At 45.8% G+C, this 19,530-nt stretch overlaps 2 long non-coding RNA genes across 9 annotated transcripts in view; one reads left to right on the top strand and one right to left on the bottom strand.

Moving 5' to 3' along the window:
• The window catches only part of LOC141419659 (uncharacterized), a 165,061-nt gene that overhangs the window by 83,140 nt on the left and 62,391 nt on the right, over positions 1 to 19,530 (bottom strand). For all 5 annotated transcript variants that reach the window (XR_012444282.1, XR_012444284.1, XR_012444285.1 and 2 more), the window contains exon 4: positions 1,140 to 1,197. This is a non-coding gene — a long non-coding RNA (uncharacterized lncRNA). The remainder of the gene's footprint in view (positions 1 to 1,139; positions 1,198 to 19,530) is intronic.
• LOC141419667 (uncharacterized) lies at positions 8,933 to 18,745 on the top strand. 4 transcript variants are annotated; one of them, XR_012444293.1, is made up of 3 exons: positions 8,933 to 9,831; positions 12,883 to 12,942; positions 13,616 to 18,745. It is a non-coding gene; the product is annotated as an uncharacterized lncRNA (long non-coding RNA). The 4 variants fall into 4 exon arrangements; XR_012444290.1 differs by having other exon boundaries at positions 8,933 to 9,835; positions 14,744 to 18,745; XR_012444291.1 differs by having other exon boundaries at positions 12,883 to 18,745.

The following is a 19,530-nucleotide window of genomic DNA, read 5'->3' as shown; positions in this document are numbered from 1 at the left end:
TTGGGGTAACAAGTGTCTCCTCCAGGCGTTCTAATCAGGTCTGAGAGCCATCGCTGCACTGAGTCACCTTACTCTGCCAACCTTCCTTGAGCTAACACTGGCCACTCGAACCCCTTCCTAGAGAGAGAAAATAACCACAGAAGTAACACTCCAAAATCTCAGCAGGGAAACATGACAAATCAAAGCAACACAGCATCTATAATAAACTAAGGAGCTCGGGAAACAGACGTCGGAGAGAACACACAACTTGAATGCCACCTAGAGAAACGCCACCTAGAGAAATGCCTACCAAACCAGACTTTTCCACTTCCAGCACTGCCCCATACTCAAAGTAGAGGGAGAAAAACCAAGGAAGACAAAGGCTGAGGATGAGTGGGATGGTGGAAGCTAAGCATCATGGTAGGGGTGGTGGCAGGAACCTGAGTCTAAACAGAGTGGCAAAAAAAAAGTCACAGGAATTGGTGCAGACCCAAAGGGGTGTCAGACAAGGGGGGAGAAAGGTGGCAGGTCTGCCATCAGATGAGTACATGGCACATACCGTACCCCTTCCTTATCAGTGTTTGCTCAATGCGTGGGCACACAGCAATGCCAACAGCCTTATTATCCGGGGCTGGAGTCACAGAGGGCTCACCAGTGGGGACTTTCCCTCAAACATGGGAGTGCCATTCTTAATGTCATCCTTACAACCTTGGAAACTTCCCATTAGCCATTTCAGTGGCCACCTGAAAACTAAGCTATGCTCTATTTTCCCGAATGATCAAGAACTTTCTTTTAAGACTTTCAAGGAAGCTTGTTTTGTTTCAAAACTGAAAGCAATCTCACACTCAGGAGGTTAGCAGGCAGAAGAGGTGCTCAAAGATGAAGAAGTTAAATTTCTTGGGGCCACTACAACAGGCCACAGACCAGCCATCAGCCCTCACCGATGACAGTCACACTTGCTTCAGCAGCAGAGGGTGTGGTTTTTGTTGGGTAGTTCCCATGTGCATGACTGGTTTGTTCTGGGCATAGGAACACCTAAAAGAACATACTAATAGCAGCAAACACTTGCACACTCCTTATTCTATGCTAGGTACTGTTTTATAAATATTAGCCTATAAATATTTATGAAGAGTATCCATAATCCCTGTGATTTCAGTTACCTGCTCAGTGGCTTACTCTGTTCCATTAACCTTTCCTCTGCTTCTTCCATTTGTTCTCCTGGAAAAGAGATGGAGAACACGGTTAGTGAGCTGTCACAGACGCACACATGGGTTTCATATCATTACTTGGTATATTCTGATCCTGGGAGCACCAAAAGGGCTTCCTTCAATTTCGGTCCATTATTTCAGCTGCCTAACTTTATTGGGTTTATAAAAGAAACCATTAAAAAAAAAAACATCATCTCTACACGTTCTAATACTAAGGGACTTGAAAACCAAATACCTATGGCTCCAAAGAAAATTAAATTGACCTATTAAAAAGTTAGCTGAGTCAGAAAACTATTTAGAATAAAATTCTCCTTGACTCTGAATCCTTCTGTCTGACATGCCTTTTCCAGCCATACTTCCTCTGCAGTGTACTTTTTTTTAGGTAAGCCAACACCTTCACCCCATGGAGAAAGAAGTGCAGTTTTAAAGGTAAGACCAACTGGTGAATATCATTTCAGAGATTTACTTAAAAATCTAAAACACTGGGAATTAAAGGTGTGGCTCAAGCAGTAGAGTACCTGCTTTGTAAGCCCAAAACCCTGAGTTCAAACCCCAGTCGCATCAAAAAATGAAAATAAATTTAATTTAAAACACTATATAAAACACTTTTTATATGTTATAAAAGACTGTAACATAAATATTTGTCAAAAAATCGGGTACTGGGCTGGTGGAGTGGCTCAAGTGGTAGAGTGCCTGCCTAGCAAGCATGAGGCCCTGAGTTCAAGCCCCAGTACTACCAAAAGGAGGGAAAAGCAGCTGTTGAGAGGCTCTCACCAGGTGACATTCACCCTGCAGAAAGGAATTCATACTGTCCCTCAATTCTGCTGGCTCTAAGTCTTCCTCACTAAGGTTCCAGAAAAGGCTATATTTATCAACAGTCACTCATGCTAATGAAACTCCCAAGAGATGGACGAAGTTATGAGAAGACATGTAAGTTGTAAACTAAGCAGTGCTCCATTTCCCTGGATGATAAAGAACTTTGTAAATTTCAAAGAAGTTTGTTTTGCTTCCAAACTGAAACCAGTCTCACCCTCAGGTTAGCATGAATGGGTGGTGAAAGGCAAAAATGAATAGGTGGCTCAAAGATCAAGAACTTAAGTTTCCCAGGACCACTAAAACAGGTCACAGAGAGGCCAGGCATGATCATTTCTGGAAGCTTAGTGAGACAGATTTTTGTCAGAACAGTCCAGAGATATGTTCCATCCAGTTTGACTAACATATTCTCACATCTTTAATTCACAAATATTCCCTGAGAACCAGTAGATCTCAGACATGGGTGTCTTAGAAGCTAGGTGAAGACCAGGCCCAACTCAATAGCAGACCACACAGACTTCTGTCCTCCTCCAGCTAGCCCACACCACCACCATTCTCCTGGACATACACCTCTAGCCGGTTTTTCTAGCCTCCACACTTTCTCCTTCCCAATCTAGTCTACAATGTGTCTAGAGAAAACATTTGTATTATTTTACTTTTTGGTGGTACTGGGGCTTGAACTCAGGAACTACACCTGAAGCCACTCCACCAGCCCTTTTTTGTGAAGGGTTTTTTCGAGATAGGATCTCCCGAACTATTTGCCCAGGCTGGCTTTGAACCTCGATCCTCCTGATCTTGGCCTCTTGAGTAGCTAGGATTACAGGTGTGAGCTATCAGTACCTGGCAAGAAGACATTTTTAAATATCAAGTAGATCATGGTTCAGCCCTACCTATAACCGCTAATGCTCAGCATAGGTTTTCCCATAAACACTCAAGAACTGACATCGTTCGCTAGATGTCAGAAGCTCCATGAGGGAGGACACTGGACTCATTTTATTAGCGCAGTCCACCACAGTGGCCAGTGAACAGATATCCATCCAATGAATGATGGCTTCAGGCTATTTGAACCTGTTGCATCCATCGCTAAAACAGATTATTCTGCCAGGCAGACTGGGTGGCTGTGCTAAATTGAGGCCACCCTCCCCACCTCCTACTGCAGGAGCACCAGTAATGAGGATGGGGCTCTGTCTACATTCAGGCCTGTTAAGTTTTTTGATTCCTATACTTTGGTGGCTAAAATAAACCTTCAGCTATTAAAAGAGAAACGGCCCAAGTGTGCTGTTCAAGACACACTTGAGAAGCAACTCTGCAGCCAGGACTCTGGTGTGGGTTACTAAGAAACACCATCAACAAAAAAGGAAAACATACATTTCAGCCAAAGGAAATCCTTGATAGGACAACACTGCGAGACAGACAGACAGACACATACACACACACACAAATGCGCGCGTAGCAGTTCTCAGATCAGGGGGGCAAGAAATTCTGAGCTTTCTTGGGTACGCCACCACAACTGAGGGGCTGAGGCTGACAGAAAGTGTAAGGGTCCCTGAAGCAGGCCCTTCTTCTGGACCTCCTCCCATCCGCTGGGGCCCAACCATGTGTGGCACCCAAGAGACCTGCTGTGGTATTCTCCCATTTGCCTTACAAAACAACAATTAATTGGTGCTTCCTAACTCACTGTAGACTGTTTCAAATGGCTCACAGCTGTGGTTAATTTTTAAAAGATGTTCCCTAACACTTCAGTTCTCCATGTTCTGGGGATGAGAACAAAAATGGCAGCAAGAAGCCCCCAGTGCCTCTGGCTCCAAATTCCTAACCAGTCATGAGGTTAGAGAGGGTCAATTTCATTCAGTCATTCAAAAGACAGTGTGCACCTCTAGGTGCTGGAGAGACACGCTGAACAAGACAGACCCTCTTCTCAGGGAGGGAGCGGTCTGAGAAGAGACGATGAATGCTGGAGAAACACGCAGAACACATCACACGGCAAGTGTTGTGAAGAAAAGGGAGTGGGAATGTCCAGGAAGGTGTAACACTTAAACACCGTGGGCCCGGGAAGCTTGAGAAATGGCCATATGAGCTGAGATGTGAAGGAGGGATGGAGCAGAGTCTGCAGACATTTTAAGAAAGACAGTTCCAGACAGAGGGGTGAACAAATACAAGGGCCCTGGGGCTGAAGAGCAGCCATCTGTCCTGGTGCACCCAAGGGAAACAGGAGAAGCAGAGAGGAGGGAGTAAGTAGTGAGCTCAAACCCTGGACTAAAGGCCCTGGCTGTTGCCTGTAAAGCATGGAAGGAGGCGTTTGGGGCAGAGGCACTACACAATCTGGATGCTGTGCTGAGACCAAACTGAAGAAAGGGCAGAAGCAGCAAGACCCGTTACCAGAAGGTCCCAGTAGGGATAAGCCAAGAGCTTGGGAGGACACGAGAGTGGCCTGGGTCACAGTGTGGCAGTGAAGTTGCTTGCAGAAGTTGTTAGACTCTTCTGGAACTCAAAGGCAATGCCTTTGAGTAACCCCCCTAATAGCTCTTAGCAATATTTTTATCGCTGCTAAGGTTTATATAGCTGGTGTTCCCCAAACACCCATGTGTTTACCTTGGTCCCCAGAATACTGCCATTTAGAGGTGGTGGAACCTTTCTGGAGGATCCCTAGGTCACTGGGGCGGAGGGTGCCCTGAGGGGACTGTGGAACCATGGCCCCTCTTCTCTCTCTCTTTTACTCCCTGACCATGAGGTGAGTGGGCTTGTTCCACCCACACTGCCGCCACGACGCGCTGCCTTCACACAGGCCCAAAGCAACAAGGCCAACTGATCATGGACTAAACCTCCAGAACCATGAGCCAAAAGAAACCTTCTCTGTTCATAAGTTACTTAGCTCAGGAATTTTGTTACAGGGATAGAAGGCAACACAATCTCTAGCTGTATTTTTATTTGAATTATTTCCTGTACAAAAACCATAGTGGTTTTAATTAGTATAGAAGTAACGTATCATCATCAAAAAATATTTGTATCATATCATGTTATAAAAGAACTGAACCTACAAGTCCTTCCCGTACAGGCCACCACTATTTATCAGTATTTTGCATTTACTTTGAAAATAAAAAGACTTCTTCCCTAGCTAGGGAAAAAATCCATTTAATTCACACGTCTATGGTAGCTAACAGCTATTTAAAACATGGTTTTCCACTTGAAGACCTATTGATATACAGCAAATAAACACCAAATACAAGCATTCCTAAAACCCAGCATTGGGTCAATCTGTGTAATGTGAACTGTGTGGCTCTCCCAGTTTGAGGTCAGCCCAGCAGCAACACCTGACACATTCCTAAGGAAGCCATACTTTTCTGCAAAAAAGACTTTGCTCCTGAAAAACTCATAATGAAAAGTAAAATGGACATGATGAAATTCTTTAAAAACTAAAGCAGCCTTTTCACTGTCAGCTCTGTTGATGAATAAGACCAGGACGGGGGCGGTGGGGGGACAACGAAGGACCCTGTGCAGAACTGTGGTCATGAAAACCATCCTGCTCCAGGCCAGGGGACCCTCTCTTCACCTGCTCATCAGGCTATGAGCACCTCATCTGTTCAGAAACTCAATTCTTGTCCTCCCCTAACAGAACGCTGCTGTAAGCTTAGGACAGGTGCCATCAGTTGTTCTGGTCTCTAACTACAAACAAAAGTACACCCTGGTTCCTCACAAGTAACTCTCAGAGCCCCAGGATGCATTTGGTCAGCTTCTCTCAAAGTATGCTAAGACAGGCAAGTCACTCCCAGGGGAACCTCTCACCCCTAGGGGACCTAGAGGACCTCTCACCCAGGAGTGCAGGGCTTTGCATGCCAGCTGCATGGGGGCCTTGTTAAATGCATGTTAAGGTACAAACAGTTCCTGTGAAAATATTACCTGTATATTATGTGCTCCTCTCAACTCTTACCTTCTGCACGACTTCAGTTCATCCTAACTCGTTTTGATTAACGTTTCACAGGCATGTATTTCTTTCCTAGCTGGCTTCTGAAGAGTAACACTGGTGACTTTTTTTTTAAGCACCATTTCTTTAGCATAAGGAACCCCAGCATGTTTATGAGAAAGACCCACTTTTTGTTTCTCCATAATTCTCATATAACCAAAAGGCGACAGTGTGGGGGAGGAGGATAACTGACAGTCCACAGGCAGAGGAGAGGCCAGTCTGATACCATGCCTGCTTCCCTGTCTGTGGATACTGAAAAGTAGGAGACAGGGGTCAGGCACAGAGGGGACCCACAGGCAAGAAGGCTCAGTGGCAGTAACCACCTTGGAGCTCACAACCAATTGCTTATAGACTGAAAGAACCAACTCAAATCACCACGGGGTAATTTACAAAGACAAAGCTAGCAACCACAACCATGGTCTATGAAGATACGTAAGCAGAGGTTTACACAGCTAAAGGCCTACGGTTATGGGCAGAAGGCACAGAGCAGACCCGCTCATTCTGCGTGGCTCTTGCAGCTTGAACACAGGCGAAAGGGGACAGGACCAAGGACTCAGTGCGATGTGCTCTGAGCAGCTCCCACCACCACTGACACAGTTTCGCCTGCCATCCCGTTCCTGTTCCTCTCCCCAATCCTGTATCACAAACAAGCCAGGCTGCAGTCACTTCCTGAAGACGGTTTCACAACTGCGTGCGTCACAGGCACTGTGCCTAGAATGCTTCTGCACTTCCAGGCCAGCCCTTCAGACTAGAAAACTCAGCTTCACCCCAAGCTCCTCTGAATCTGGAACTCTCTCCCCTCAAGCAATGTGAACGGCTTGCTCCTGGCTTCTCGTCCAGGCTGCCTCAAGGCACCTTGACGCACCTTTTCCTGGCACCATCTCCCTCTGCTGTATGTCCTTAGATTGGGGTGGGGCAGGATTGTGCCACAGTGCTGGCCACAGTGACTTGCACAGTGTGCACTGGACGACAGAAGAGGAGGAAGAAAGGAAGCGGGTGGAGAGAGACAATGCCTAAGGCAGAATTCCCTTTTCTGTATCCCGAGACTGGGTCGTTTGAATGAACTTGCTCTGCAGAGAAAAACATGAATTACTGCAGCTTTCACTAAGCCTTATCACCTTAGGTATGTTTACGGTCTATTTATAGTGACCACTCAGAGTCTATGCCAACCACTTGCTTTTAAGAACAGATATGCTGTAACAATGCAAATAACTTTCTCTAGTAAGCTTATATGAAAACACTCTTTCACAGTCATGGGAAAATGTGCCCACAGCATTCATTTCCCTGCAGTCTGGAATATGCGTATCATTAAAGCAAGTACAGCAGCTTCTAGTGACAAAACAGACCAGCCACGCCTCACAAGCCTTTGCAAGAACTCTGCACACCAGAAAGTGAACAGTCTTCAAGCGTTCCCTCGTTCAGGGAAACCTTTCCCCAGCTACTGATGAGTACAACGAAGGGGAACTTTATGTTACCATTTGTTCTCTTTGTTCTCAGAATCTAACATGCAGGTTCATCTGCTTTTTCCCCCTCCAATGGCAGCTCTCAAAATGTGACAAGTATGAGTTCTGTGGTCGCCTCCATGAGGGGCCATACTGACTTACGGTTTTTCAGTCTGACATAGGACTTGGTCTGACATGGGACATTTCAAGGGAGTGGTGTATGGGTGAATCAATCTGGGAGGCACAGAAATATTGCTAAGAACTGTCACTACTATTCAGAAGGGTTTCCTTCCTTAAGTCACACCAGCTTGGTTCCCACAAACGCACTGACACCACAGAGCCCGGCTATGCTTCCGCCTGGGGTGCCCACAACAGCACAGCACAGCCTTTCTCCACTCCCCCGCCACACATGGGGCTGTACACACCCCATGTCGGCTGTGCCTGACCTTACCTCCTGACAGCCTGGTTCCTCTGTAGTCCCCTTTGCTTCTCAGCGTGGCTGCCCTGGCTGGCTCTGCAATGCCCAGGCTAACCCAGACTAGAGTCTGGGCGATGCCAACCAGAAAGGCCACACGGTGGGTGGCAGAGCCATTTGCACATGAAGTGCAGCCCTTTTGGGTTCATTATTCCAGGGCAGCCCAGTAGATGCTCTCCATAGCCAGAAGGGAATGGCCTAGGAGGTGTTCATGAAGGCCTCTATCCTACTTCAGAGACTTTGTTCTAAAATAGCATCAAGGGATATATTTTAGAGGCATTAGCAGAAGTGTTCTGGTCTATCAACTGATATAACCTTATTGTACAATAACCTCATTGTAGCCTGTTTCTTTTTTTAAAAAAGCCGTCTTTGTAAGATGGAAATAGGCAGTACAGTACAGCACTGGCCCAAACACAGAACGTATCACACTGATTTCTTTTTAGCATCCGGGCTGTAAAGTGGCAGTGAGAAGTGGCCTGGGCTGTGTGACAGAGAACATGGGTCTGCTTCAAGCTGCAAAGTTCCCACATAGAGCCTTGAAAACAATCCCTGGCCTGGCAGGAGCACAGTGCACGCACTATGGAATGGGATGTCTAGTGGGTACTGTCTACTTGAGGCTGTCCTGCCAGATCTTCCTTATACTGGAGTAAACTAGAAGGGAAATTAAGTGGCAAAATTCAAAGTGAGTGCTTGTTTGCTGCTTCCAAAATTCCTCAGTCAGACTTAAGGGACAAAAAAAAAAAAAAAAAAAAAATGCCACTTTTGGGGCAGACCTGTCCTGACACTAACTATAGGGCTAAGGCCCCTGCACGCCAGCCCCTCCCCAGGCCTGGAAGCTGCCTGAGGCCTCAGAGCCTTCTTCCTATGCTTCCCACATGAGGAACCGGACCTGAGCACCTGCTCTCCTGGGGAGATCAGTGCGCCCACCTGCTCTCATTAAGGAGCAGACCTAGTGAGAGCAACAGGACTGAATGCCAAACAGGCTGGCAAGGAACCAGTCACCCGGCATCCAGCAGACTCACATGGCCCAAGACAGATGCCCCCCCACCAGGGACAGGAGCACAAGTCCCTCTGTGAGGGCTGTACCTACCAGGACACAGGTACAAGGGGCCTACAGCATTCCTAGCCAATGGGAATGGGAGAAGCTAAAGCTCCAGGCAGAGCCAGGCCAGTGGTGTGTCCCAGGACAAAGGCAAGAGGTTTCTATTCCCTGCTACAAGGACAGAAAGAAATCGCAGGGCCACTTCCAAAGATGAACCACGTGCGACACTCTACAGATCATCACCGTGCTGTTGCCCTCTGGGGCTTGGCATAAATTTGCACAAGAGCAACACCAAGATGTAAATAAGGGACTAACGCTGGAGAACAAACAGGGAACAGAGCTGGGGAAGAGAGATAGAGAAGTTTAAAAAAGAAAACAAAACAGCTTTTAGAATGAAAATGTTTGTCTAGAATTGAAAAGAAGCAATGACTGAAGGCTAGAGATGACCGCTCAGTGGCAGAATGCTGGCCTCACATACACAAAACCCTGAGTTCCACCCCCAGCACCGCACAAAAAGAAGAGAACGAAGAAGAAATGACCAGAAGGCCACAGTCTACAGCAAGAACAGAGAGCTCGCATCCGCCTGGGCGTGTGCTCCCTTCCATTCCGCCCACCCACGGTTTCTGGGGCAAACAAATTCTTGGCTGAGCAGGTATGTGTGGGAGGCCTGCTTACTTTCCAGCCATTACAACTTTGCCCAGAACTACTTAATCAGGATTTTTCAAGGTCATACATTCAAATCTGATGTTGCTGCCTTACAAAACAAACAACTCTGGGGTCCATGGGGCAGGCGGATGGGGAGTGTGAGAAAGGACAGAAAGAATTAACCATTCTCGTGGGATCCAGCTTGGTGTGTCGACCACATGCTCAGAAAATGGACATACTGGGCAAACTCACAGCTACAAGAAATAGTAGGTAATTTTATGCATCACGCTGTGTGCTGGGCACAGCTCTAAAATGCTCTGTCGCTCTGTCGTGTGTATGGACTTACTAACCCTCAAGCCCCTTTGGCTGCGGGGGAGGGGAGGAGGTACAACCATCACTTAGCTCTGTACAGGTAGAAGCAGAGGTTAAGCGATGTGCCCAGGAATACAGCCAGCAGGTGCCACAGGCAAGCTGCGCATTTACACGAGACTCCATCTCTGTGGCTCAAAAAAGGCAAAACTGTAACGAGTTCTTTCTGGTTATGGTATATCTAATTGATTTCCCCAGGGCACTTGAGTTTTCTTTGGAGTCCACCCCCACCTTAAAGTACAGATAGGACTCTACCAAACCTGTTCCTTAAAAGGCCATATAATTTGAGGGCTGGAAATGTCTCAAGGTTCAAACCACCATTCACCCTCATGCTGCCTGATTAGCAGGGCTCTGGCCAAAGCTTTCATCCTGTTACAGTGTAAACGCTTCTGGAAGGGGTGTGCTTTTTGCTGTTAGCGTGGCAGAGGAAGTTGCCTTGTTATCTTTTTAAATACAGCTTCATGATAAGAGCTCCAGGTAGTTTCCAGGCATGTGATTCACCTGGCCAGTTCTGACTTGCTCGCTGTTGGGGGCCTGGAACTCTCCAGGACCTGGCACAGAATTCAGTGCTGGAGATCACTAGGATGGGCAAACAGGAATGAATGACTGGCTGTAATTCTTACAAGGGCTGGGATGAGGGCAAACTTATGACGCACACAGGTACCAAAGGGGCGGCCAAGTTGGGCAAAGTTATCACTCAAAGTTAAATCTGAACAAGTAAATCACTGTCAGGCAGGACTAACTCCAAATGACACCTCAGGCATGTGTCAATAGCACCATGTAAAGAATGGATGGGGGAGGGAGGTTTATTAATAATGGATTCTATTTTAAAACATATAGAGCTCATCCAGTTCATGAAGACACCTTCCTTGGGAAGGTAGTGGTAGCCAGATTATTTTCCCCTAAAATCACACTCTCCTTAAAGATAACAAGCCCTGCAGCCCCACCGTCTTTTCTCCCTAACATTCTCATACCCAACTCCTGTGAGTACACAAAGGCCCCCTCCTGCCTCTTCCAGGAAGTTTTCCCTGACTTTGCAGCCACAAGGTTACTCCCTTATTTGTACTCAAATGTACTTTGCTCTTTCTTGTACACAAACTCACTCTTCCGAGTTGTCATTGTTTTCCTCATATGCACTATTGAATTGTCCCCAACTTCATCCCTGTATCCTACAGAGAACCAAACACTGTCCTACCACGAAACAGGCATCCAGTCAGTATCAGACTGTTAAAAAGACTCCTATGGAAGTGCTCCAAGGACACCACAGACATCTGTTTCTAATGTTCAAATATGTTTTAGACATTTTTAAAGCTGTAAAATAAAAACAAAAACCACCCAAAGTGATTTATATGTGAACTCTTCACGAACTACAGATTGCTAACCCGAGAATGTGACCTGTGCCAATGAACCTGCCGGGCACTCTGGTGGCCTTGCCAGGGGGCTGCTCTGCCAGCCCAGCTCAGTGCACAATTTCCTGAGGATAGGGCAATACGGGGAGTTGTACCCCGACTGGGTCTTGTGGAAAACAGTGGTGTGCAGTCCACACTCCAGAAATCCTAATGGCGAGTCCACAAATGCAGAGCTACACCTGAGTGTGCACTCCCAGCGAGCACCAGGGAAGGCCTTGGAACACCTGCATGGCTCACTGTTACCACACTATAATACATCCTCTGTGCTCGTATTCTACCCATCTGTCCTAAGAATGAGGTGTCGCCTGTGGCCGGGTTTGTGACAAGTAAGGTGAGCAACTCTTTCCTTAGTTACAGGGTTACAGCTTTCAAACAAACACTCCCCTACTTTAGACTGGGCGGGCTAAAAAGAATCTTGGGCAAGTTATCTAAAACAAACAAACAAGTATGAATTCTAAATAATTATCTGTAAGAAGAACTTCAAAAAAATTACACACTTAAGGACAGACATGGCAGTTCATTCCTGTAATCCCAGCTACTTGGCAGGCAAGAGATTGGGAGGATTGTGCTTAGCAGCCAGACCAGGCAAAAAGTTAGCCAGACCCCCATCTCAACAAAAAAGCCGAGCATGGTTTAAGTCTATAATCCCAGGCTTACTGGGAGGCATAGGTAGGAGGATTGTGGTCCAGACCAATGCTGGGCAAAAAAAAACATGAGACCCTATCTGAAAAATAATCAAAGCAGAAAAAGGCTGGAGGTATGGTTTAAGTGGTGGAGTCCCTGCCCACCCTAAAGTGCCAGGCCCTCAATTCAACCCCCCTAAAAACTATTCATTTAAAGCAACTAATAAAAAACCAATTTTATTAAACATAGAAGATGGTGCAATTCAACTACTATACAGTTACCAACACCTGATTTAAATTTTTGTATCTCTTGTGTGTAGAGTTCAAAGGCAGAGTGCTTTCCCAACCTGCACAAGGCCCTGGGTTCAAATCACTGGCACCACAAAATAAATACATATTTTAACTTCTTTGTAAGTCTCCTTGTTCTGCCTCTGTAGCAAATAAACGTTAAAGATGTAATTTTCCAAAACAAAATGAGCAAAATCACTTTGTTTTACATGGTAGAGTTTCATACAAGATTTCAGTTAATGAAGGATTTACTGCCTACAAAAAAGTCTGCAAACTCAGTCAGTGTTTCTAAAACACACTGTCTGCAGACCTGGATGATAAGCAGTAAAGGAATCACCCTCCGGTCCGGTCTCATTCAGACGGAAACAGGAGGAACATCCAAAGCGAAACAGGCACAGACAGTGAGAACTCAGCAACCAGGCGTGCACGGCTGAGTGACAGGGAGACGTAAATTCAGATACGGATTCTTCCACTTGCAATCCCCATGAGGCACAATCCCCATCTATGTACCAGTGGGATGACACCATCCAGGGATGTCACGGCAATGGAACCTAGAGTAACGGGACTCCAAGTAGCAAGTTCACAGTAATGTTTTCCGTAGTTCTAAACTGATTTTTTTTTTTTTTAGGAGACTTCTCCTGGTACAGGGTAAACGAACCCAGAGACCTTTGCATTTTGAAGGCAGAAGGTAAAGAATGAGGTGGTGGAGTTTTCTAGGGCTGTGTGTACAAAGGCTGGCCTATGGAGCCAGCAGAGAGAGCCTCAGCCTGGGACCGATTTCCTCAAAACCGGGGTGGGGGGGCTGTAGGGGGTCCCGTAAGGGGCGCCCTCATCTATCATACACGTGCTGCAGGCGGAACTCCACTTGAGGGTGCGGACAGGTTTCTTGTACTGAACACGTAAGTGAGGCAGCCATGGTGACAGCAAAACTGCTAACACTGCCGCCCTTGTGCCATGCCACAGTACACCACAAATGGAAAAGGTCACAAATCCCTCTTCCCTCCTGGGGCGGGGGTGGGGGTGTTGGTGGGTGAGACGTCCCAACAATGATGGCAATTGCATCTTCCAGGCTTTGGAAGGTGGGACTTCACACATTTAACTTAATTCAGAAAACATTACTTCAGTCAGGTTCAGCCTAAGGTCACACACACATCCAGTAACCGCAGAACTAGAGTTCGAATCCAAGTTTATCAACTCCAGAGCCTTCACTGTGGTGATCTATGTTGCCTCTGTGTGAACAAACTTGTTTGAGCATGAGTTCCACTCACAGAGGATCACTGGCAAAGTCTTCGCAGGTGGCAACAGGTACATTGCTTTTTAATTAGAATATTTACTAAGTGAAAGATGTTGTTTCTTGGCAGGACCACTTGGGACAAGCTAACCTAATGAGGCTGCACGTCCTCGTTTCCTTCTATAAAGAGCAAGGGTGGGAGAAAAAAAAGAACTGTAGAACTCTGCATTAATAAAATGAGACGTGCAGGCTCATCTTCAGTTCCTCCAGAGACAAGGTTATGCCTGATGTAAGATACTGAATCCTGGGCTGCGGATGTAGCTGGGAGGTAGAGCACTTGCCTAGCATGCGTGAGAAACGGGTCCACCAGAAACACAGGAAGGATGCTGTGTCCCAAGCATTGCATCTGCCTACACTCTTGCTTTATCTTCACGAAGTATTAAATGGCCATTATCGTCCTTATTTTGCCAATGGGAAAACAGAAAAATGTAGAGAGATGAATGTTTGGCCAATATCACACAGCCAATAAACAGAAGAGCTAGTATCCAAACCTAGTTCTGACCTTCTTAAGAGCAAATGTAGTGGTCACTCAATAAATCATTTAGTGGACAGCATTTCTTTTTCTTTTTGGCAGTACTGGGATTTGAACTCAGGGCCTCACACTTGCAAGGCAGGCACTCTTACCACTTGAGCCACTCCACCAGCCCAGTGGAGAGCACTTCTTTGCAAGGTGCTATGCTGGGAATTGCTGGAAACTGAGACTGCTGTAACATAACTATACTATCAAGTAGAAAGTGACACATCCCAGGAAGGAGCTCTCATGCTGACAGCTATGAGTGGGGGAAGGGGAATGAGGAGAAGGGTGCGGGGAAAACAGAGACACTTATGACAAAGATGGCACTGAACTGCAATTGAATTTGAACAAGCAGATAAAGAAGTAACACCGCGTTAATCTACTGACTCGCCAGGTACTCTCCGTAATACAGGAAGTGTACTGATACATTTCATTAAGGAAGATCTACACCCTTGATTCCAGAGACATTGTCATGTATTTGTTTTTAATGCAACTATCATTCTGGAAACATTCAATAAATAAGTACTGATTGAGAAAGGATGGGGAAGGGGGAATGAGGAGTGGGATTCACAGTATTTCTTAGAATATTTAGTAGCTCAGACATACCGTTCCACAAGTGGTCTGGGTTTATAATACATGTTAATTAAATTTTCTTCCAATCATCAACAATCTTTTTTGTTGTAGGTATTCTCGGCCCTGTCATAAATCTTTACGTGTACTTCATATTCCGAGTGACTCATGTGAATCTCTCTTAACAGCTTCACTTCCTAACTAAACACCAATCGCCTTTCCCCTATTTACCTGTACAGGAAAGGGTGCTTCTTTAGAAAATACCTCCATATTTAAAGCAGACAAAATTAACAAAACACACCCATCTACCTAAAAGAGAAAGGAGGGACCTTCTGAATGCAAGACAACATAAAGGCAAATACAATAAAATTGACATTACAATAAAACACTGGATCCATTCTAAAGGAAAATGTTTTTCTAACAAATATGTTAGCTGAGAAAACGAACCACTTGTAATCTGCCTGAAACAATGAAAACCTGCTTTCTCCTTTCCTTCTTGTCCTTTTGGAAAGACCACTTGTCACAGGGAGACTTTTTCATATATGTAACAGCATCCATCCTTGTAACAAGTGTTTGCCAAGGGTGTTGGGGAGGGAGAGGAATGGAATTAAAAGGCAAATTAGGCAGCGGAGAAAGGAAGCAGCGAGACGCCACCTGCTGACAGGAAGGAGAACCAGGAGGAGATCTGAGAGCCACACTTCTTTCCCTTGTGTCACAGGAGTGCAGCAAGTCAGCGTTCACTCATCTTCATGAAACAGAATTTCATACTGTGAAAATATGTGGAATAAATTTTGCTTTTCCTTCTATGCAGTTCGTATCTTGAAAATGACTATAAATCAAATCATGAAACATCCTACCTCATTCCCCAACTACAGAAAGAATGACACTCCAGACCATTTTAGACATTAGAGAAGCACTGAACTGGATCAAACATGGTGTGTCCCAGCTTATCCAGGCAGAGCCAGTTAAGGGTTGAATTCTTCAGCCAGAAGCAGCCATCCAAGCTCTAAGCAAATTTGGGGCAGGAGAAGGTGTCAGACACTGAAGGACGGCCAGGCCCAGACCAGCCAAATTCTGCCACATCGTTTGTTAGTCCCGAAGATCAGTGACCGATCAGCTTCCTCTTTTATTATCTGTGAAGAGGATGCAGGGCATTACCAACCACTGACTCCAAGACCACTCAGCAAGGTACTGAAGCTTACACAAGTCACAGCTCTGTGGCTGCAAATGAATCCCTGTGACCAGCTGGAAAGAATGCAGGAGGAAGGGAGAGACTTCAGCAAAGGGTGACACTGGCTGCTAGTGCTACTTCAATTTCTAGAGCGCCAAAAACTCTTAACACAATGGGCCTCTTTCTCCCTCTCTGGTTCCCCCTCTTGTCCCCCCTCCTCTCTCTCTATCTCTCCTTCCCTCCCTCTCCCTCTCTCTCTTTCACACACGCGCACACACTGCCTGTTTCAAATGCACCCCATCCCACTACTCCACTTGAGGTGAGACATTTTGGCTTTGCAGGTAGTTTCTTTCAATACCTGTTTTTGATCCATGGCATTTCTTAACACCTAGGAACCATGTGGACATGGAGCACCCCAGGACAAGTTCCCAGCGGGTGTCACAGTGGTTTTCAAGCTGGAGCCCACTGCAAGTTAGTTGTCATCTCAAAGCACTTGGCATTGACTATATCACAACACTGATTATTCCCAGCACTGAACCTATGTCATCCAGCCTCTGCTATTTTCACTGTTTGTCTGTACCGTTCTAATTGGTTGTTTCTGCATCAAACAGAATATAAGGAATGCTTGATATCTTGTAGAAATCTGATCTTAAACTCATGGCGGGCACAAAAGAGCTCACCACAAATGAATGAGAGCCATTGTACAGAGAAAAAGAATGCCTTGTTAGTCGAGTGGTGATGATTAGGCTAACTCTTGAACTGATTAATCAAGTTTTAGGGGAATCTAGTGTTGTGTTAGTATAAATGGGTCTAGCGTAAGTTATTAGAATGTTTCCCATTTTAATTATTAATTGAATTTGTGAGCCAGCCATGGTGGTGCACACATGCAATCCCAGTAGTCAGGGAAGCTTATAGGCAGGAGGGCACGAGTTTCAAGCCAGCCTGGTCTACACGGTGAGTCTCTGTCTCAAAAAAAAAGAAAAAAACTGTTCTTTTTTCTTGTGGTGGCATAGGGTTTGAACTCAGGGCCTCACGCTTGCTAGGTAGGTGCTCTACTGGTTGGGCCACCCCCTACAAAGATTCTTCAAGAACAAATGATCCACAAAAAGCTGATATCCACTTATAAAACATTTGGTAAGGAGAAAAAGGAATGTGAAGAGACCCAAATTAGCTCTCACAGACTTGGTGACCTGGTGACAGCTACAATTTGAATGTGCACCTTCAGGCACCAAAGTCCTCAGGAGTGCTCCCATGGACAACAGCTGTGACGCAAATTTACAGAAAAGGTCATTCACTAGGACATGGCATGGTACAGACAGTGCTGGACTGGCAGCCAGCAAGTCCTGGTATTTTTCAAACTATATATTCTAGGCTGTACTTGAACTCACGATCCTCATACCTCTGTTTCTTGAAAGCTGGGATGACATGTGTGTGCCACCATGCCCAACTTGGAAAATTTTTAATTACTTGCACCTTGAATTCTTTTTCTTTGGACAGACCTGATTTGTTTTTCAGTGCTGGGATTTGAACTCAGGGCCTTCACCTTGGGCCCTTTTTTGTGATTTTTTTTTTTTTTTGAGCTAGGGTCTCTCGTGAACTATTTGTCCAAGCTGGCTTTGAACCTGATCTCTGCTTCCTGAGTAGCTAGGATTACAGGCGTGTGCCACCAGTGCCAGCTCAGACCTGATTTTTAATGTCACTCCTTATCACTCGCGACCTGGAACATTCATTCATCCCTACACCCAGGCTTCATCAGCTCCAAAAGGAGGTGTGCTGTTCTCTGTAGGTCATTCCAGCATGGAATTTCTGTTATCCTTGTTAGTTAATTAACACAAACACACCCACAAAACCATGTCAGATGAGAACAGATTCTGGACAGTGTCTTCTCCAAACACAACTTCCAAATTAGTAGTCCTAGTCAATCTACTAGCAAGAAAATACAGCTCATACCACTCTCCTGAATTTAGGGTTTGCCAATTCCATGGATGACTATGTTTTTGCCACTTATTTTTGTACCCACAGAAGTTCATGCACCTGTTCCCAAGTTTCTCTAGGGTGTACTTGGAAAGGCAGGAAGCAGGGTCTGCTTGTATTAAGCCTCAGTCCTACATCTCTTGCCTGGGACTGCTGATTACATTAGAACTGAGCCTTTAATCCCTGTTGGTTTCTGACTGCGCTCCCACCTGTAGTTCAGCCCTTCGTACTCACAGCCTCTCCCTCTCGCTCAGGAATCCCTGGCTTACTGTGCTGCCCCAGACCAACACAGCCTCGAGACCCCTTCAGCAAGGTGCAAGCTGTGCATGGTATGGGGATGACACTCCAGAGATGATCCACCAACCTCAAAGGCCACCAATGGATGCTTTCAAAGTCAACAAACATTGAGTCCTTACTCTGGGCAATGCACAGAGACCTGACATGTGTATCTGTAGAGTCTGGGGACCATTTGATTAATGTCTATACTCAGTGGACACTAAGATCAAGAAGCCCCAACTAACAGACTGCAATTAACCAGCTGCCATGAGACACCCCTACCTGTGGTCTGGTGACGTTTCCAGAGGAGAGGAGAAAGGAAGCAGGTATGCACAGGGCGGGGAGGCAGCCTTTCTGTGCCTGCGTCCCACTCTACTTCCAGGAATATCTTGCATGCAGGGAGATGGATGGAGATTTTTTTGAGTAATAGTGAGGCTCCTGGATCTTGTTCTGGAGTGTCATCTGCTCCCTGACTCATGCTGAAAAGCCCTGCACACAGCCCTGCACACAGTCAGCCATTGCTCCACACTTGATGACTTTGGGAAGCCATTTGGTCTCCATCATTTAGAACCTCAGTCTCTGCACGTCAGCCTCCTTATGGGGAGAAGGGATGTAGCCCATACTTTCGCCAAGCTTAGAGGAAGACTGTGTGCATGCCCAGTGTGGTTTGTCTAGAGCGCAAAAGACTAAGAATTCTACTACCTCAATATTGCGTGAACAGGGTCTCCCAGGACACCTGGGAGAGCTGCTGAGTCCCGTCCCCCACCCCCCGCCCCGCCCCGAGCATGGGAGCACAGGAGGTAGGGCCCAGCCTGGGAAACGCTCAGAGCAGCCAAGCAAGCAGCTCTGTGTTCCTCTCTTCTCTGCTCCAGTTCCACAGAAGTAAAATTAATAGTTGTAGGCAAAAAACAAGACAGAAAAAAAAAAAAAAGCCAACAAACTTTTTTTCTCCACATGATAAAATCCTCACACTACATCAAAAATTCCTTGACAAAAATCAGCGAAGTTTTCGGTCTCCAAATGAACCTCTAAAATGCTTTGCCCTTGTGTTATCCTGGGGCACAGATGAGAAAAATCAACTAATTAAAAATATAGTTACACACATATGTACATGAAAACAATGCGAGGAATCTCCCTGTATAGCTATCCTTATCTCAACTAGCAAAAATGCTTTCTTTGTCATTCTTATTATTGCTTATATTTTCTCTTCAACAAAATTAGAGGTAAGGGCAGAACAGTTTCTGCCTGGAAGCGAGGGGGTAGGGGGAAAGTGAGGGGGCGGGGGATAGTGGGGAGAAATGACCCAAATATTGTATACACATATGAATAAACAAAAAAATATATATATATAGTTACAGTAAATATTCCTTAGTATTTTAAAACCCCCTCAAGTCTACAGCCATGGGGGGAGACGCTCCATTTTTTAGAAACAAGACTTATTTCATCCTCTTTTGCATGTGGTTTAATTTGAACTTATATG

The sequence above is a fragment of the Castor canadensis genome, chromosome 2 (assembly GCF_047511655.1).
Source record: "Castor canadensis chromosome 2, mCasCan1.hap1v2, whole genome shotgun sequence".
Taxonomy (NCBI): Eukaryota; Metazoa; Chordata; class Mammalia; order Rodentia; family Castoridae; genus Castor; species Castor canadensis.
The sequence above is the reverse complement of the archived record's forward strand: the minus strand, read 5'-3'. Positions and strand labels throughout refer to the sequence as shown.